Raw genomic sequence first — 23,403 nt, forward strand, 5'->3', positions numbered from 1 at the left:
AATATATATGTATACATACATATATATGTATACATACGTATGCATATATATACATATATGTGCATACATACATATGCATATATATATACATATATATGCATGCATACATATGTATATATATACATATATATGCATACATACATATGCATATATCTATACATATATATGCATACATACATATGCATATATATACATATATATGTATACATACATATGCATATATATACATATGTATGTATACATATATATGTATATATATATATATTTATATATTATACATACATATGCATATATATGTACATATATATGTATACATACATATGCATATATATACGTACATATGTATACATACACATGCATATATATACGTATATATGTACACATATATATGAATATATATACATATATATGTATACATACATATGCATATATATACATATATATGCATTCATACATATGCATATATATATATATGTATACATACATATGCATATATATAGATACATATATATGCATACATACATATGAATATATATATGTACACATACATATGCATATATATATACATATATATGTATATATACATATGCATATATAGATAAATATATATGTATACATATATACACATATATATACATATATATGTATACATACATATACATATATATATGTATACATACATATACATATATATATACATATATATGCATACATACATATGCATATATACGTATATATGTATACATACATATGCATATATATAGATATATATGCATACATATATATAAATATATATGCATATATAGGCATATATATACATATATTTGTATACATACATATATATATGACTATATAGTTGCATATATATATACATATATATGTATATATATACAGACATATGCATATATATATACATATATATGTATACATACATTTATATGCATATATATGACTATATATATGCATATATATATACATATATATGCATATATATATATATATACGTACATATATATACATATATATAAATATATATATGTATACATATATATAAATGTATACAGGTATACATACATATATATGTATACATATAAAAATATACATATATATATGTATACATATTTATATATGTATACATAAATATTTGTATCATATATATATACATATGTATATATATGTATGCATGAATATATATATACATATATGTATACATATATGTATGCATACATACATATTTGCATATATATATATACATGTGTATATATATGTATGCATAAATATATATACATATATGTATACATATATGTATGAATACATATATATTTGCATACATATATATACATATATATATATAAATATATGTATATATACATATATATACATAGATATTAATACATATATATACATGTATATATACATTTATATACATGTATATACACATTTATATACATATTTATATACATTTATATACATATTTATATACATACGTATAGACATTTATATACCTATATCTATATACACATTTATATACATTCATATATACATTGATATACATATTTATATACGTACATATATACATTTATATACCTATTTATATATACATTTAAATACATATATATGTATATACATTTATATACATATACATATACATTTATGTACATACATATATATACATATATATATATATAAACATATATATACATTTATATACATATATATATACACACACGTATATACATATATATACATATCTATATTTATATATATATATATATATTTACATAAATATATATATTTATATACACATATATATACATGTATATACACATATATCTACATGTATATACATATATATATGTATATACATATATATATGTATATACATATATATATATGTATATACATATATATATATACATATATATGTATATACATATATATATATGTACATATATATATGTATATACATATATATACACACATATATATATACACACATATATACATATATATATACACACATATATATATACACACATATATACATATATATATACACACATATATATATACACACATATATACACACATATATACACACATATAATTATATACACATATATATACACACCTATATACACACAGATATATACACATATATACACATATATACACATATATATCCACATATATACATATATATGCATATATACACATATATATGTACATATATACATGTATATGCATATATATTCATATATATGCATATATATACATATATATACATAATATATACATACACATATATATACATATATATACATATATATACATACACATATATATACATATATATACACATACATATATATATATAAATATATATACACATACATATATATAAACATGCATATATATAAACATATATATAAACATATATACACATTCGTATATACATATATATACATACGTATGTATATACATACATATATATACATATATAAACATATATACATATATATACACATATATGTTTATATATGTATACATATATGTATATATGCATACATATATACATATATACATACAGATACATATATATACATATATATACATATGTATATACACTTACATATATATACATGCATATATATACACATACATATATATACAACTGTCACAAATATATACACATACATACAAACATATACATATATATATACACATATATATAAATATATATATATATACACATTCACACACACACGTGTATACACACACATATATATATACATATAGCTTTCGATTCTAGCTTAGGGTACCCATATATATATATATATATATATATATATATATATATATATATATATATATATATATATATATATATATACATATATATATATATACATATATATATATATATATATATATATATATATATATATATATATACATAATATGGGTACCATCACCTAGAATCTTATCTCTCGACTGGCGTTAATCGTGACACCCATGCACTGATAATTCCCGAAAGTATGTTGATGTTACACTTGTATTTGATAATTATTAAAGTAGATAGATAGATATAGACATGTATGTATGTATATATAAATATATTACATATATATGCATATATATGCATGCATATATGTACACATATACATTATATATATATATATATATATGTGTGTGTGTGTGTGTGTACATACATACATACATACATACATATATTATTTTTGATCTCCATATATATATCAGGTTCATTATAATAATGGAAAGACAACTGTCTCTATATCAATAATCAATAAACACGTAATCTGCATGAATTAAATCATATCTTACGACTGGGCAACACCGGGCGACCCACTCGTATTTATGTATCTTTTAACTCTCATGATATATTAAATGAATGAAAATTTCTTTTGAAAGGTTCCATTCTTTAAACGAACCGATTGATTAAAATATTTCTGTATACTTTTTTAAAAAGTCGGTTAATGAATGTGTTTTTTTATATATATATTTTATTTATTCTCATGTCATTTTATTTTTTTTAAGAATTTTTTTTCTACTGTGCTTCCCCTCACTCCGTGTTATCATCGACTGATGAGAATATTTGAACTATGAGATTCCTGCTTTTAAAAATCTCCTGCTTGTTGACGCCTAGATTTGGCGGGTAAATTGAAGGAGTTCCTTTTTAACGGAGGGGCTTTATTTAAATGAACGTTTCAGAAGGGGGGAAAATGAAAGGTTTGGGAGGATGTAATGTTTATATTTGAAGATATGTTTATTTTTTTTTTTTTTTCCTTTTTTTTCTTTTTTGTTTCCTTTACAAAAAAAAAGTTGAGAGAAAACAAGAGTTTGGATTTAAATTATTTTATTTATTTATTTATTTATTTATTGTTCTAAAAATGTTTTTTTTTTTAAGAAAACTATTTACATTTTTATCTTACCGTGTCTTTTTACTTGCGTGCTTTTGAATTGAACCATTCTTATCCATCCATTCATTCTGCGTCTAATACATTCTTTTCCTTTACGTTTTCTTTGAATTTGTTTGTCAAGTTAGACAATGTTATACGTTTGTTGCTTGACACAACATGTGCTTCTGCAAACGCAATTTAAAAATCAAAATAAAGCAAATTAATGAATAACATTAAAAATTAATATATTTGCGAAATTAGTTATAAAAAACGAATAAAAAAAATGATTCTCTGTTATATAAATGGGCAACTCTCTGAATGTCCAGCTAAGACTTGAAAAATACACAACAAACATTCATAAAGTTGATATTTTTTTTAGTCGATATGATACCGGACGTATGATATCTATAAAAAAAAGAAGAAAAAGAAAAAAGATTCATTATTTTGGAGTAAAATAATTTATATCATTTAGTGTTATCAATATGTACAACATCTTTTGATGTTATTATATAAAGAAAAGTAACTCTGATGGTTTTACTTAGAGTTATTTCCCTTACGTCGCTCGTGTATTGTGTGCGTGCATGTCCAGAGAGAGAGAGAGAGAGAGAGAGAAAGAGAGAGAGAGAGAGATGGGTCGAACGAAGAGGATGGTACAGGAAGGGAAAGAGAGTTATATTACATTTTTGCCCCAGACAATGCCGGGTAGTCCTGCTAGTTAATAATATCAATTTTGATTTTCTGCAAAACATTTCTGTTACTTTCTATTTTTTTTCTTTTCTTTTCTATCATTTTTGTTTTTGTTTTTTTTTTACATTAGAATGTGGGTGAGCTGCGTAATTGCAATCCCCCAAAGTGTAGTATCTGTTCTTCAGATGCTGCACTTCAATTTCTTGTTCTCTGTCAGTGGAGGAGAAATCCTTCACGACTGAGACAATTTTTATTTTTGTTCCTTTTCTCCACGTTAAAAAACGACCCTGGTGTCTAACTCTTTCCCGTGGGGAGGTGTTGTAAATAGGAACTTTATCGCCCCCCTCCTCTCTCTCTCTCTCTCTCTCTCTCTCTCTCTCTCTCTCTCTCTCTCTCTCTCTCTCTCTCTCTCTCTCACACACACACACTCACTCACTCACTCTCTATCTATTTATGACTATCTCTTTCTAAATATTAAAGTCGATCAGAAACATGATTTTATTTTTTAATAACACGTCCCAATATTTATCATTCACGCTATCATTATGATCATTAATCATAATAATGATAATAATCACTAATTATTGTGGTCATCATCATCGTCATCGTGATTACCATCATAGTTCTGTGATAATTCGACATCATCATAATCATCATCATGACTACCAGTGATTATAGATTATCACAGTCATCATCATCACCATCAATATTGACATTTCGTCCAACTATTTCGTTATAATTTATCGAATTTCTTTGCTTTCTCGATTCATAAAAATATAATTTCTTCGTTGACTTTATTTCCTTCTTTTCAGTAGTTTTTTTTTTTGTACATTTAAAATTCTTTTTTTTTTTACTCTTATTCAGATCGTTCTGTTTTTTGTTTGTTTGTTTTTTTTACTCCTATTAAAATCGTTCTGTTTTTTTTTTTTTTGCTTTTTTTTGTTTTTGTTTTACTCTTATTCAGATCGTTCTGTTCTTTTTTTTTTTTTTTTTTTTTACTCTTATTCAGATCGTTCTGTTTTTTGAAGATTTACAAAAAAAAAATGTTTTCCGCGTGTTTTCATTATATTCAGTTTTCACCCACTTTCATTTTGTTTAACAGAAGCTCCCTGCCCCTAAACCTAGGAAGAAAAATAAAATTCACTTCCTTGTTTGCTTCCTGTCAAAACTTATTCAATGAAAACTATAAAAGATGGTGGGGTCTGGAAGATTGCAGAATTGGAGGTGAGGGTTGGGACAAAGTAACGACACTAATTTATGAAGAACCACAGATTTCTATCATTTACATTTGTGCTTTTCGTTATAATTTCCCTCATTTCGTCTCTCTCTCTCTCTCTCTCTCATATATATATATATATATATATATATATATATATATATATATATATATATATATATATATATATATATAAAGCTGAACGTCTCTGTGTGTGTCTGGTCACGAATAGGCTCCTATAATTGATAATTATATAATTGATAATTTGTATCGATTTCCACAGAATATAAGACCAATCTGTTAATATTCCTATAAGCATGTTTTTAATTTCGAAAGATAATCAATAAAAGGTGCATCTCTGATTCTATAGTGAAGCAAGAGTTGCACAATCTCAAACAGCATAATTCTTTAACTGAGATTACTTTAGTCGAGTGTCAAATCCAAGACAAGTGGAATAAATACTGAACTGAGCAGAAAAAGACTGGTGTTATTTCATATTTTTTTCCTAAACTTGTTGCACAGCTAAGGCTGACATGCCAATCTACCCTAATATTTAGTTTAAAACTAGACGGGGGTATGGATTCATATTAGAGAAGATGATTAACTGGCCCTGACAGAACATAAAACCGGCAGTAAAAGGATTAGTAAATTAAATATTTCAAAACGAATTAAACACTTCGAAATGATTATCCGGCGAATAGAACGAATTAACCTTCGAATCGAAAAAAATAAAAACTCAGTCGTGTTCAACAACTTGCTACTGCATTATAGAAGTGTGTGTGTGTGTGTGTGTGTGTGTGTGTGTGTGTGTGTGTGTGTGTGTGTGTGTGTGCTACATCATTTTCAAATCGTAAGTATAGTTACTAGTGTTGGGACGATTAATCGGAATCGGGATTTTGCGGGGTATCGGAATCATTATCGGTAAAATTTGTGCTTATTTCCCCATGCCAAAATAGTTCCTTTTATTATCTTTGTATTTATTTATTTTGTTTAAATCAAAATCTTCTACTGGTGGTAGTAATGATAAAATAATAAATATTTATTAATTTTAAATTACCAGTAAAACTAAAATCTATAAATCACCCCTGCCCCGTGTGTTCTTAACGTCTGAAAAAAATATATGCACATATAACTTGTTTTTTTTTTTTTTTTTTTTTTTTTTTTTTTTTTTTTTTTTTGCGGTAATTGGGGGGGGGGACACAACTGTATAGTTAAATATTTAGTGATTTGTCAGGAATCGGAGTCGGTAATTGTATCGAAATCGGAAATTTAGTATTGAATCGGTAATTGTATCAGAATCTGGAGAAAATGTTGGAATCGTCCCATCACTGATATTTACCAGCACGCTGCTGCCCCACTCCACATGTCAGCTGACTAGAGATCAGCAATGCATGAAAACTGTGTGAATTTCTGAGTTCTTTTATTCTACTACCTCTGCGGCACTTTTTGTTGCTTTCATCTCCAAAAAGAAGGTACCTTTTTAAAGTCACACCTTGGAAATTTTTCAAAAGATCTGTTGCTTTTTTTTTTCTTCTTCTTTTTTTTTTTTTTTTTTTTTTACTTTTTATTTAATTTCTTTTTTTCTTCTTCTTCTTCTTCTTTGAAGTCATTTCTGGCGTTAAAAAGCCTTCTTAGATTTGCTAGCCTTTGCGGATGATTTATGACGCCGCTCATCAGCATATTATTCAGAATATATATATATTTCAAGTTTTGAGAAAAATATGTTGCATTGCATGTAAGACCGGCTTCATACCACCACTCCACGTGGTCATCGACATTGTTCGTGGTTGTGACGCGCCATTATTGACGCCTATTTCACCTTTATCCGGAATAGAATGCAAAATGGTAAAAGTTCAGAATAATTAACACTCGATGCCTCGTAAACTTCCCAAAACAACACAATTTATATTAGACGCTTTAGAATAAAACGTATTACAATCTTTAAACGTTAAAGGTCGCGGTCAGAGAACACAAGAATATAGAAAACAAAAAAAATCCTGTGTAGGTATTAAAATGATTTAATCTTGTGTATTGTTATCTAGTATATAAATCTCACCTTTCTGTTTAAATGTATGTATGTATGTATGTATGTATGTATGTATGTATGTATGTTTGGAAGACCAGTACCCGCATTAAGCTGGTCTGCAGTTTAATTTGTTGCTGGCTATCTTGCTCTTGCTTGTTGCTAGATCTCAACATTTTGAACCAAGAGAGAGACTTAGATGTCGTACAAAGCTAAGCCTCTGTAACATCATATTTGTATAGATACTCCCTCAGACATTTGGGCTCATGGATTTTAAATGTCTGAGGGAGTGGCACTCGTCTGACAAGACCTTGCAATCATCATGTATGTATGTATGTATGTCTAAAACTTTCGACAGAGGCGACAGTTTTTCATGAGATTAGTAACGTTTTGAATCTCAACACTTCGGGCGACAAATACCGAAAAATTGGCTAAAAACATTAATTCCTTCGTTCTCAACTGGACACTCTTCTACAGGGAGGGGTCGCTTTTTTCGCCGATGTTTTCAAAAGTTATCCCCTTTTTTGATTGACTAGCCTTAATTTAAACCTTCCCCTACTTCCTGCATGGCGATGGACTCAACGGCAAAGACGTCACGTTTTTTTGTCATTTTTTTCACGTTCTTTTCCTCCTTTGCAGTACGGGTTCGAGCCTGCCTGCCTGTCTGCCTACTACTACTTGTTTTTTTTTTTATTTTTGCTCAACACATCTTTTCAAACACCCGGGCAACACCGGGCATCCACGCTAGTATATTACAAAATGAGTAATCATTTCGATTTAAAATTCATTTAGTATAGTGCATGTAAGATTGATAAAAGCGCGCTTGAAGTATATAAACAGTATATGAATTAGCTAAATCAAAACAAAATGGTCACCGAATCTGATTTGATGTCGTGCGTATCTTAAAACGAAACTCGAATTTTCACTCGAAAGGATTCCCCATTTAATAAAATTTATTAATAATAATATAAATTAATAATATTTAATAAAACAACACTATAAAAACATTTTAATGTCTATGCAGGATTTTTCTCGTATTCTTCTTTGGCCGCGACCTTTAACGTTTACTACCTTAAGACTTAGCTCGTTAAGTAGGGAATTTTATTCTAACGTGTTTTATATAAATTATATTTCATTTCACAAGTTATCGAGTGTTAACTATGCCGTAGCTTTATCTAGAAAATCTAACAAGATAATTAACAGATTTTTTTTTTTTAGTTTATTTTTTCTGTGTTACGAATTACTCAATTTCCAAGGGTATGCAAACATGCTCTCTATATCACTATGGCCCATCCTTTTTACAGGTGGACAAGCAAGCCCAGTCTTAACCCTACTCAATTATTCGCTGCTTTCCAATATGACGTCACAGAAGTTCCTTCCAAATAGAATAGAAATCGGGTCTTGGGTTTACTCTTGGCGTTTTCATAACTCTCACTTTCCTTATTTTGTCCTTTAGTCCGCACATTCCAATTCAAGAGCGATGTTTCTGAGTCAAAATCTATCCATCTCACACTTATTGTTGGCTTTTTTTTTCTTTCTTTTTTTTTTTTTTTTTTTGAAGTAGTATTTTTAAGCTCCTTACATCAAGTGGTTTCATGCCTTGTCCGGGTCGATTTTCATTTAAAAAAAAAAAAAGTTTCAGGATTCCATAGGTCAATACCGCCTCTCGGCTTCCATATAACCGAACATCGTTTTTTTTTTGTTTTTTTTTTTTCATTGTTTCTTTTTCAATTTTCACTCCATAAAAGGCACAGTGCCACTTTGAAGTAGGGGGCTACTATCGGGGATATAAGTTGCAGGGATATTATGAAGGGAGATGAGCAGCAAGATGTTTGTTCACATTACACTTGAACTTCTGCATGTCAGTACAGTTGGGAAAACAGAATCCCGGAAGGGAGTTTCAACGTCTACCAATTCTGGGGAAGAAACTATTAGAGTAGAAGGGTTTCTCAGACCTAGTGATCTCTATTGTGTAGGGTGGGATTTAGTTGCTTGTCGGGTTTGTCGGGAGTATTTACGTCGAGGGATACAAGTGCTTGTAGCTTGTAGCTCGTCAAAGCATTCACTATTAAAATACTTGTAGAACAGGCAGAGGGATGCAACATTTGGTCGATGGGACAAAGGCTGAAGCTTAGATGACAATTCAGGACCTATCAGGTTGGCGACTCTCTTTTGGACCCTGTCCAGGTGTGAGAGATTAGTAGCAGCCCAAATGTTACAAGTACTCCATACATGGGCGAATGTACTTTCAGGCTTAAGTACTTTCAGGCGTAAGTAGCTTTCTAGCACGGTAGAAAGAGCCCACCTTCATCTTGAGGTTTGGCCTTCGGGCCTTCCGGCAGATGCTGCAAGCAAAGACCATTGCCCTTGTGGCAATGAGTTTCTGGTCTATGTAGGGGCAACCCTATATACCAAGAGACTCTCACTATCCAGCCCCATTTCCCACCTCTCGGGAGCTGGTCCCCTTTTCCCTTCCCCCTCTCCACATTAAAAAACGGCCTCATGCCTAATTTGCTCTCGTGGGGAAACAAATAAACACAACCCACTGTCTTCGCAGCAGGCTTGCTCTCTCTCTCTCTCTCTCTCTCTCTCTCTCTCTCTCTCTCTCTCTCTCTCTCTCTCTCTGACGGAATGGTCATTACTGACCAGCCGTTGCACTCTTCAGGAATCGTCGCTATTGACTCCAGTTCTGCGCCATTCTGAGCAACTTAGTCATGCTAATGGCTAAAGTCCGCGATGTCTGGCATTCTTGTTTTTGGTCTTCCACGTCCTCTTTGGCCAGGGGTTGTACCAGAGAGCAGGAAAAATGTTAGGCTGTCTGTTCTAGCCACATTTCCCCAAAATCGCAATTTTGCTGTCATTGATGTTGTCCAGCATGGTCCAATCTTCTCGTGAACCACTCGTTTGTACGTTTGTCCACCCAGCTTACATGAAGAAATCTTCTGTAGCACCACAATTCAAAAGTAACAATTTTCCTCTTGTCGACTTTCTTCAAGACCCAATATTCTGCTTCATATATTGCTATTGAGAATATCAAATCTTGCAGGAATCATTTCTTTGTGCCTCGTGAAATGGGTCTGCCTTTTCAGATATTGGCTAGCGCAATCATTGCTGTCTTTGCTATTGCAATACGTCGTCTTACTTCTTTAGTGTCATCTACTTTGTTTGTGAAAACTGCACCCAGGTAGTTGAAATCTTAATCAAACTATCAAAAAATGTTGAAAAAGTAGAAGTCAACGAACATCAGTAACCATTTATATTCCGGGGAAAATTCACTATCATTTCGATGTACACCATTGGTGGATGAAGAATACGAAAATAAACACTTATTGATCCTATGTTCGCACCTTGTGTCAGACTTAGGAAATAACTCCTCTGCAATTTCGAATACAGGAATATGTGCCACAAACCCTCTATAAAAAAATCCTTTCCAGGTTAATTTAATGTCGAATCCAGTGATTTTGAAAAACAATTATTTTAATAGAATATATTTGCTTTTCCAAGTCGGTTTCTATTTAACCCATAGTTGGGACCCTAAAAGGTACTACCACTCCGGGTCAGAGTGAACTTGGGAGCAATGGCAATTAAAGGGTGGCTCCACACTCCCCAAAGCCCACAAACTGGGTTTTCACCATCGGATATAGTATAAGGACCGCTTTCTGCGGTGTTTTTGTAGTTCGTTTTGCATTGCGGAAGTGTCGACAGAACTCGGTAGTAAAGATTCCAGGTGAGAAAGAAAAACACTGCTTTGTAATTAACGGAGGCAAAAGGTCTTGGAAATAAAAGAAAATAGAGGTGGGGGTAAATGAGGAAGAAAAGAATTGGATATGGGGAAGAGTAAAAGAATGATAGAATCGAAAGCGGATAGCAAAAAAAAAAAATCAGAAAAATGCATCAGACTTATATGGGTGTATTATGCCACGATAGCATACTCTCTCCAGAGAGCTTCACCATATGATTGAAAACAGAACTTCCTTCCATGCGACTGTTGTTGCATTGCGTCAACACGTGTGGATTAGCTGGTTATACTTGAGTTCTTGCTAAATGCCGTTTTACTTTATAGTTAAGGACGACATAAATGAACTATAATTTATTTTCTGTCTCTCGCCAATACTAGGCCAGTCTAATAAAATCCCTTACGTATTTATTTGTGAAAGTCGAATTCTTCTGCTTATGGATTATCAAAATAATTTTTAAAATGGGTATCGATTTCCACAGAATATAAGACCAATCTGTTAATATTCCTATAAGCATGTTTTTTATTTCGAAAGATAATCAATAAAAGGTGCATGTCTGAGATTCTATAGTGAGGCAAGAGTTGCACAATCTCAAACGGCATATTTCTTTAACTGAGATTACTTTAGTCGAGTGTCAAGTCCAAGACAAGTGGAATAAATACTGAACTGAGCAGAAAAAGACTGGTGTTATTTCATATTTTTTTCTAGACTTGTTGCACAGCTAAGGCTGAAATGCCAATCTACCCTAATATTTAGTTTAAAACTAGACGGGGGTATGGATTCATATTAGAGAAGATGATTAACTGGCCCTGACAGAACATAAAACCGGCAGTAAAAGGATTAGTAAATTAAATATTTCAAAACAAATTAAACACTTCAAAATAATTATTTTTAAGTACGTCTTAACACATAAACTAATCATTTCCAAACACTTCTTAAACACTGTGAAATAAATGTCTAAAAAAGGCTCCTTCAGTCTTTGACAGACTGTAGATGCCCACGAAGGGGTGCTTGCGCGTGAAATTGTTGTGGCAGGAGGTGCACAATCTCCAACCACACCTCTCCTAACTCGACATTGTTAAATACCAGTAGCGAGTGTAGTGTATGTACAAGACGACTGGAAACAATGCTGAGATAAGCGGAGAGTACATACAGCACCCAGAATTCCCAAATAGTCACTCATCTGATACAAACCAGGCTCAACTTCGGTGATCTGAGGAGAACCGGTGTGTCAACATGATTATGCCGTATATAAATAAAATAAAAAAATATTTCTAAATTTCTAATAATTTTTTGGGCAGGTATGAATCCAAAATTCCGCCCCCTCCCCCTGTTAAAAAATACAGACTTTTGTTCAATTAATCGTATACAATTAATTGTTTTTATTTTGACATTAAGTCATAAAAAAATAGTGTCGATATGCCGTAATTAGTAAAAAAAAAAAAAAAATTAACAAAAAAGAAACACGAACGCGCAATTCTGACGGGCACATGTGTTAATCCTCGGCGTTGGCGGGGGTGGTAGAAGTTATGATACATTTCCAGTTGTTTTATAAACTGACAGAAGAGCTCAGTGTTCTCTGTATGGGGTCATTAGGTGCAGAATTCCTTTTTTTATTATTACCCTGCGGGTAAGTAAAAGTAAGTAAGCTGTAAAGAATGGTCACAATGAGTGAGGGAGGGGGAGAGACTGAAAGTAAGTATTGCGTGATGGGTGGGGAAACGGAGCATGAATGGAGAGGATGGAGAAAAAGAGAGAGGAGGAGAAAAGATTGAATGAATGAGGGAGCGTGAGATGAATGAAGTTGGTTTGTAAAAAAAAAAAAAGTCGGTGCGAGACACGAAAGGTTTTTAGAAGGTACGCTTTCATTTTTTTTTTTTTTTTTTTTTTTACCCTAAACAGGGCGCAGTGCCACTTTGGTGTAGGGGGTGCTTCAATCAGGGATATACCTTGCGCGGATACTATGTAGGGAGTTGAGTAGCAAGATGTCTATTCACATTACACTTGAACTTCTGCTTGTCAGTACAGTTGGGGAAGCAGGAACCTGGAAGGGAATTCCAAAGTCTAGCAGTTCTGGGGAAGAAACTATTAGAGTAGAAGGCTTTCTTACATCTAAGGGTTTTCTACTGTGTAGGGGTGGGACTTTGCTGCTTGTCGGATTTGATGGTGCTATTTATGTCGAGGGGGTACAAAGGCTGTTGTTTTTTTTATTTGACGACATATCACCTCTTTTTTTGTGGGGTATTGCGGAAAATACAACATGTAAACGCTTATATGAAGATTAATTGCTACTTTACCCAAATCTGGCAAGATTTTTATAAAGCACCCTTTTACTTTTAACGTTTCTCATTCAACAGGAGAGGGTGAGATTCACTGTACTCCCTTTTTTTTTTTTTTTTTTTTTTTTTTTTTTTAGAGAAACAATGGAGACCTCCTGGACTCGTTCCTGCGAGGTGTGGAGTTTATAGTAAAACAGGAGTTGCTCAATTAGCCAATCATACTTCTGATTCGGCAAAGATAAATCCAGGATGACCGAAAGCAATGCTGTGATAAACGGAGAATATTTGCTTTTATTTCAAAGTTTTCATTCTCATAGACTCGATGCCCTACCGAGGCTTGAGAGTCTAGTCTATCCATATTATTTTATTATTGGAATCCTTTTAATATACTATTTTGTACGAACCCAACGATGGAAGAGCAGATAAGAACGAAAAAACTTGGATTTATAAGACCAAAAATGCAACTATGATCGCCCCTTCAGGGTCGGTGGCACAGTGGATAGAGGCGTTGAATCTCTATAGTTCCATGTAAGCATTGTCTGAAGATAGCGGTTTCAATCCTACCCAAAGCCGGCCAGAGGATTAGTTTGTCAAAACGTGGTGAGAAAACAACAACTATAGAAGGCAGTAATTACTAAGGATACAGTTAAGAGACTCAGCATCCCTATCCCATCGCGATTAACCACCTGACAAAGGCCAGAGGAATAGTTGGCTGAAACGTCGTGAAACAACAACTATGCAGATGATGATAACATCTTACAAATAAATAAATAAATATAGTCTATCCATCTATTTCACTCGAAGTTATGAAGTGGATAGAGGTATGCTTTATCTAAGAGGATTTATCAATGTATGTTTAAGGCAATTTAAGTTGCTAATTTGTTAGAATTCAGACAGATCTAGTTTGTTAAATTAGGTACTAATACTGTTTAAAAAAATAAAGGTTGTGTACACCCAAGTTTTAATAAGATGTGAGTAAAATAATGACTTTTGTTCAACTAATTGTATGCAATTAATAATTATTGTATTTTGGCATTTAGTCTACAGACTTGAAACTTGATATATAGGAGATTTTGGACCTGTGGAACAAATTTGATTTGGGTTTTAGCCGATAAAAATAGCTGCTAAGAGATCAAAATTGAAAAAAAAATGGAATTTGGTAGTAAAAAGTCAAAAAAAGTGTAACTTCTATGCATGCGCAAATATAGATTTGTAAAATAAAGTTGCTTAATTTTTTAAGTTTTATTATATGCCTTTCATTTCGACTGAAAAAGCTGAGTCGAATTTCCTTTTATTGTTGTTTGTTCCTTTGCGACTCTTTAGGGTACAACGAGATAGCGCAGGAGTAGAGGTTTAGTCTTCTAACCAAGGGGTCCCGATTTCGAATCTTGCTAGATTCAGCCACTCTGATGAGTCGTAGACGACAAAGCACATGTCAGTGGATTATTATATTTTAAATAATATATGTTTTTTTTCACCAATTGTCATAAAATTTTAATCATAATTATATTATAATCTTCAAAAAGGCTGCAAATGTTTCCTCCCATAGAATCAAAGATATTAGCATTGCATTATTCAATTTGTCTACCAGTATAGATACACACACACACATATGTATACCTACATATGTATATATATATATACCTACGTGTGTCTATGGATATATTTATACTCGTAGCCAAATTGAATATTAAAATGCTCAAATATTTGGCTCTATCGGACGAAACTACATGAAAATTTGCAGGCTTTTTTTAAATTATAATACTAATCTATGGTTAAATATTTTTGACATTTGGTGAAAAAGAACCTATATTTTCAAACCAATAAAATATGCCCAAATTTGCCTACATGTGTATATATAGTGTCCTGCAGGCCAGCTTCAATTTTGCTGCTTCGGTTGTCTCCCCTGTGTGCTTGCTAGGCCACTAATAATCGATTGAAATGTATTATAAAGAATCCCCATATTCTCCGTCTAACTTCGCTCGACAGCACTTCGACTGATCGTGACAATGGACTACATGACATCGTCCGGGTTTATTTACTATGCGATTAGTTAGTAATCCTCGTCTTTTGGAGGACAATGTCACATATCCACCCACTCACCTTTTGTAAATCCAGGTGACGAGTAAGGGTGCGCGATGTCAGCTAGATACGCATGCATCCCGGGTGGGGTGTTGTAGAGGGCAACAGGGGTAGATTGGCGTTGCCAATACACATACGAAAGATATATAGACGAATTTGCTCCGGGCCACACACACACACACACACACACACATGTACAGCGTGTCTCAGAACTATGTAGACATTTCTTAAAAGGAATTCCTTAAATCTTGGCGTGTGGATTTCATCTATACTATTAATAAAATTCTAAATGTTTATTTATTTATGTGTATATATATATATATATATATATATATATATATATATATATATATATATATATATATATATACAAATAAAACTTTCGAACGGATGCACTGAATTGAAAAATTCTTTTTTCCCCCCTGAAAGATGTGAGTCCTTAGATTGTCCTTATCGATATACAGTCGCGATAACATCTTTCAACATACGGACAGGACTTGTGGCGCAATGGATAATCCGTCTGACTACGGATCAGAAGATTCCAGGTTCGAATCCTGGCAAGTTCGTAATAATTTTAACCATCATTTTATCCAACGTTTACTCATTATCCTTAGGATATTTTTGTTTTTTTCGGTGATTTTGTTTTGTGCATATGATAATTTCTCATACTCCAAGTTCACAGGGTAAGCGTTGATGGTAAGACGATGTTGAGTGTACTCGATTTTGTGGTTGACTTGGCGTTGTGTGTGCCGTCGTGGCGCAGCCGCTAGTTGGAAATAAAATTAAGAAATGTACGAATTGATAAGTAAATGCAGTCTATCAGTAATATCACAAATCCAGTTTGTTGAAAAGAAACACTTTCTACTTAGGAATGATTGAAAACTCTACATGATATCTCCCGTTAGCACCGGATATCGTTCTAGACAGATTTCTAACAAGAAAGATACCGGGGAAACGAATGCCGGCAATAATGATTCATGTTTAATAAATGAATGATCTTCAGCAACAACTATAAGAGGTGACAGTGACTAAGTGGTTAACTACACGGACTGACAACCTGGGTGAGTCAAGTTTAAATCCAATTCATTCCACTGCGGCACTTTCACTTAGGGACATTGGCAACCTTCACGTTGTTCTTCCCGTAAATACCCAGTATCTTTCTAGAAAGAATTCCTAATGGAAATATATCTGAGAAACAAATTGCCAATAAAATCATAAATAATGCTCACCCGAACAACAAAAATTAGGCACAGTAATCAAGTCATGGCAACCTAACGAAGAAAACAAATCGATAGAAATGTTTTTTGTTTTGTTTTTTTTTGTTTGTTTTTTTTGTTTTTTTTTTTGCGAATTCTGTAATCTTATCCTGCATCATTTGAGATTTTGTGAACATCAGTTCTTGTAGAGCTCATTTGTCAACAAACTCTAAAAAGAAGTTCATTGGAATCATATTATGATGCCAACTCGATAGTGATCCATCTATAATATAAATCTCACCTGTCTGTTTAAATGTATGTATGTATGTATGTATGTATGTATGTATATTGTGGTCAGGTCATGTCATATGCTACTGGTACCATGTAACCCAGTACTACCTGCCTCATGGTCGGGTCACCGGCGACTAAACTGGTTCCCCCACCAGATTTGTTTGGTGAGGAGGGCGGCTAGTCTCCCTGAAGGATTAAAAACAAGACCTTCCAAAGGGCGAATGAACTCTTTTTCTGGGTCAACGGCCAACTAGCACCGTGTATATTTGTGTGTGTGTGTGTGTGTGTGTGTGTGTGTGTGTGTGTGTGTGTGTGTGTGTGTGTGTATATGTATTGGGGTAGAGAGGGCTTCCGTAAGCCGTGGTGAAGGCAACCTTTCTAGGAGAAGCAAATCTCTGATTTAAAAAACCATAAAGCGGAAGACCAGTACCCGCATTAAGCTGGTCTGCAGTTTAATTTGTTGCTGGCTATCTTGCTCTTGCTTGTTGCTGGATCTCAACATTTTGAACAGAGAGAGAGACTTAGCTGTCGTACAAAGCTAAGACTCTATAACATCATCTTTGTATAGATACTCCCTCAGGCATTTGGGCTCATGGACTAAGTGTCTGAGGGAGTGGCACTCGTCTGACAAGACGTTGCAATCATCATCATCATGTATGTATGTATGTATGCCTGCCTAAAACTTTCGACAGAAGTGACGGATTTTCACGAGACTGGTATCGTTTTGAAGCTCGACCCTTCGGACAACAAATAACGAAAACTTGGCTAGAAACATTAATTCCTTCACTCTCAACTGGACACTTTTCTACAGGGAGGGGTCGCCTTTTTCGCCGATATTTTCGAAAGTCATCCCCTCTTTTCGATTGATTAGCCTTAATTTAAACATACGTCACTTCCTGTTTGGCGATGAACGCAACGGCAAAGACGTCAGTTTTTTATTTTTTTTTTTTTATTTATTTTTTTTTTGCACGTTCTTTTCCTCCTTCGAGGTACGGGTTCGAGCTTGCCTACCTACTACCACTATTTTTTATTTTTTTGGTTTTTTTTGGTCAACACACACCTCCAAACACCCTGGTAACGCCGGGTACCCAGGATAGTTTTTCATAAGGACAAGTCTACTATGTTTTGCTTGTGAGAAAGGTTTCACAAGCAACGCCTTGTTCAGATCTATACTGCTGATCAAAGACATTCTCTTGATTTCTGGCAACGTATAATTACGAAGATATGACAGATACCATTCCATCATCATCATATCTTATGAATTCGAAGATTCTATTATTGGAGTTGGTTTCCCCGATATTTTTCTGGACAGAATTCTTTCTAGAAAAACGGCAAAGATTCAAGTGAAAGTGATTTTTATTGAACGAACTGGATTCAAACTTGAAACACCCAGGTCGTCAGTCCGTATCATTAACAAGTAGACCACTGCCACCTCCTATACCATTCCATAAAATGAATTATGTGTCAATCAAGCTACATGAGAAAATAGCTTCTTGGAGGTTTACACTAGGAGGATTTTTTATTGCATTTTCACTTCAAGCAAGACACAGTGCCACTTTCATTTCGGGGGCTACTATCTGGGACATAATTAGCAAGGATACCATGTAGGGAGTTGAACAGCAAGATGCCTGTTTACATTACACTTGAACTTCTACATGTACGTTCAGTCAGGGAAGCAAGGGCGCGGAAGGGAATTCCAAACTCTAACATTCCTAGGAAAGAAACTATTAGAGTGGATGCTTTCTGGTATCTAGGCATCTCTACTGTGTAGAGACAGGATTTTGCTGCTTGTTCGGGGTTGTGAGGGTATTTACATTGAGATGGTACAAGGGCTTGTAGTTCGTGGGAGCATCTTCCATTAAAATACTTGTAAAACAAGCAGAGAGATACAACATTTCGTCGATGAGAAAGAGATTGAAGCCTAGCTGACAAAGAGAGATCTATAAGTTTGGCGTCTCTCTTCTGAAGCCTGCCTAAGAGTGAGAGACTAGTAGCAGATGTACCAGGCTAAATGTGGCAACAATACTCTGGGCGAATTTTGGCCTTGTAGAGGTACAGGATACTCGCATGTGTAAGTAACTTTCTAGCACGGCAGAGAAACAGAGAGGGGGAGAGAGAGAGAGAGAGAATCTGGTGGGAGGGTTATCTTCGGATTACTAGCCACGCTATTATCACAATTGAGACTACTATTCAACTAGGAACTGATCTCATCAGACCACGCAATAATGTTTAAAAATCTGGATCCTCTTTTCCAAGTTTCATGACTGAATCATTCAGCGAACTCGAAATATTAAAAAAAAGCTTTGTGCAATACGAGCTGATGTCTCTTTCTTGGGGACATCGTTGAATGACTCATTTGGACAAGTATTGTTATAACGAAACTTTACACTTTTTCTCACAAACTACGAGAGACGTTCCAAAAGTAATGCCTCCTATTTTTTTTTATTTCGACCAAATTTCAAATTGCATAGTTATGACAACTGCACTTATGCATTCATAACCTGAAAATTTCATTTCTTTGTTACAATTATTGACGGTATGGAACTTTAAGAAAGCAACCTTTGTCATAGACATTGTCAGACGCAATTTTTTTTTTTTTTTTAATAGGAGGCATGGTTTTTGGAACGCCCCTCGTATTAATATAAGCTGTGTTTTTATCAGAATTAGAAATAAGTAAACATACGAGGGGCGTGCAATAAGTAATGCCCCTGACCCACTTCCTATAGCAGTAGAGCAACGAAATTTGGCACAGTTATTAGTCTTCCAACCACGACGTGACTTCAGAAATCAAGGCTGCATCATCTGGGAAACAATTTCATGGCTGAGAAGAGGTGAATGTCAGAGGGTGCAAGGTCAGAAGACTAAGGAGAATGGGGAAGGATTTCATAACCACACGCCCGTGATTCTGATCTGGCGACATGCGAGTTGTGGATCGGAGTGTTGTCCTATTGAAGGAGGATACCTTTGCTGATTTTGCCTCGCCTCTTAATTTTGATAGCTTCCCTTAATTTCCTCAAAAGCGAAGCATAATAGGATCCTGTAATTGTGGTACCCTTTGCCAGGAAATCTGTCATCACTATTCCGTCCTGGTCCCAGAAGACTGTGAGCATGACCTTGCCAGCGGAGGGCTGCACCCTTGCCTTCTTTGGAGGTGGTGAGTCCAAGTGCTTCCACTGCATTGACTGGGCTTTGGCCTCTGGATCATAGTGATGGACCCAGATTTCATTCTGTGTAATCAGTCTTTTGAAAAACTTTGACTCATCTTATTGGCACATCTCCAAATTCATCTTCAAGCACTCGACGCGTTCTCGCTTCTGGAATGGTGTGAGCAACCTGGGAATCCATCTGGCAGACACCTTATGCATATGCAAATGGTTATGAATGATAGTTTACACAGACCCTGTACTAATTTTGACATATTGGGCTATTTATCGAATGCACCGATCTTCCAAAATGGCAGCCTTAACTTGACGGACAGATGCCTCATCAGTGGCAGATGGGGGCGACCAGGTCTGGGAGCTGTTTCCACAGACTTTCGGCCATGTTTGAATTCACGATGCCGGCGTTTTACAAGGTCATATGATGGGGCATTATCACCATAAGTTTCTTTCATTTCATCAAAAGTCTCCTGTGGTGTGCCTCCTTTCAAATACAAAAACCGGATCACTGCTCGACATTTAACAGGCTCCATTTCACACCTGACTCAGTTCAAACACCTGTAAAACAGAAACCACAATTAGTTCAAAGCTGTAATTTGCCACATAACCCGTAGAGATATAAATCATTGCACATGCAAAATTTCAGCTAGATCAGACAACTGGAAGTGGGTCAGGGGCATTACTTATTGCATGCCCCTCGTATTTTTTTACAATTATTCAATGTGAACACGGACCGCACGATGTAAGTTTTAAAAAAACTTTTCGTTGAATTGACGAAATCTCTTTCTTCACCTCTTGGCTGATGAAATATCTGCCGGTTGAATCCTTGGCTTTCGAGACCGGATCACAGTGTATTATCTGTTCTGCTGCTATACTTCACTTCTGTTCTCGGTCAATGGAAGAGAATTCCTTAATTTTAGGTTTTAAAAAAAGAATGAATTAGTAGACTCTCGCTCAGTTCAAAACAAATATTAATATTTAGCCTATTACTAGCCAACAGGGAGAAAATGTATAACGTCGAGTTGGTCATCTATAACAATATATATATATATATACTAGCAGGGAGATCCGACGTTGTCCGGAATTGAATTATGATCAACGAATATTTCACACTCCTATATATTTACTGTCATCGAAATCGAAATCCATAAAATCGCCTGGGAGGAAGCTTCACATGTTCCCATGCAGTCCAAAATATATGTTATTCTGCATCGCACTTTAGAGCACCTACTGTTTCTTTTATAAAATTATTTTATAGAAACTTCTTTCCAGTTAACGGAAAAAAAAACATTAAAAAATTTATGTGTGGGGTTTGAACCTACAGACCACGTCATGCAAAAATAAAAATTTAAAAAAAACGCGCACATTTTCAAGTCTTATAAAATTCTTTACAGTTAATGCCAAAAAAAAAAATTAAGAAATGCGGAGTTTAAACCTACAGACCACGTCATGCAAAAAAAAAAAAAAAAAAAAAACACGCTATCAACTTACCCACGGTAGAATTGTCACGGCCCGTTGTTCTATCATTGTTGCTAAGCGACGACATGGGAAAATGGTTTTACCGATGATAGATAAATTAAAATAATGGTTTCGATTATTGGTAATTATCGGCGGTATTCTGAGACAAAACTTAACTAAGATCACTCCCAGACTTATACAGTTCTGTAAATTTTAAAGAAAATCTGTTCAGCCGTGTCGGAGTCTTTAAGAAACGAACTCACACAGACACACAGAGACAAAGTTGCATTTATATATATATATATATATATATATATATATATATATATATATATATATATATATATATATATATATATATATATATTGCACGTGTATATTGTATCCAAATCTATGACATGTAAACAAATGACAGGGGTTATACAAATATGACAACTTGAAAAATGAACACATTTCCCAGATGAAGCAGGGCGCGAACTGCTTTTTTATGCAGGTCTTCCCAAAGGCGATGACAGAAAAATCGAAAGATGCATGGTCTCCCACAAAGATAACATATGCTGAAACCTCACCCGGTACAATAACAAACCAAGGAGCCGAGATAAACAAAAAGGACAAAGGGTGTCAAAACAGACACTTACAGCTTCTTTTCCTTGCTTTCCTTTCTATCTTTCTTTCTTCTCTCTATAGCTCTAATTTACCAGTCCCCCTCCCTCCCTCCCTCCCTCTAATATATATATATATATATATATATATATATATATATATATATATATATATTTAAAGAAGGGGGTAGTCACCAACAATGTGTATTTTTTTAACATTATTTTATTATTCCGTGTCTTGGTTTTTCATTGAGAATTATGTTTAGATCATTCTAATAATGTTTTTAAATCATTGAAATCGTTCTTAACGCGTTTCAGACGTTCTGTGAAGCGTCCTCTTCAGAAATTATTTTCAAAATGTGTTGAAGATATAAAAATAGCATTTTCGTAGTTCATTTGAAGTGTTTCCAAGGGGTGTAGACGTGTAAGTGTCTACTATTCATTGGAATGTTCAATTTTTATTACTCTTTTATTGGGCTGTGGTGAGGCTACCGAGATATATTATATCTCGGTGGCCTCGGCTGTGCTCACTCCTGTGTTGTGTTTCTCTCTCTCTCTCACATCTCTTTCTGAGACTTCGGCGTTTAATAGTGTTTAATTCCCTTCTTTCCCGTGACAATTATTTGTTGGCACTGAAGTAAAGACTTTGAAAATGGCTTCGTAACTGGGTTCAAATCTCAACAGCAGGTATTGTCACCCCTACACTGATGAATGCGTAAGCATGAAACACTATTGTCTGTAAGTATAAAGAATA

General features: G+C 33.8%; 1 protein-coding gene and 1 non-coding gene across 2 annotated transcripts in view; both read left to right on the forward strand.

Annotated features, from left to right (window-relative positions):
• The window catches only part of LOC145276389 (uncharacterized), a 340,530-nt gene that overhangs the window by 280,721 nt on the left and 36,406 nt on the right, over positions 1 to 23,403 (forward strand). The window lies entirely within an intron of this gene.
• On the forward strand, positions 16,438 to 16,510 carry Trnar-acg (transfer RNA arginine (anticodon ACG)). The gene has a single exon. It is a non-coding gene; the product is annotated as a tRNA-Arg (tRNA).

Source organism: Euprymna scolopes, chromosome 1, assembly GCF_053919585.1.
Source record: "Euprymna scolopes isolate OS-2025 chromosome 1, ASM5391958v1, whole genome shotgun sequence".
In the NCBI taxonomy this organism is placed as follows: Eukaryota; Metazoa; Mollusca; class Cephalopoda; order Sepiida; family Sepiolidae; genus Euprymna; species Euprymna scolopes.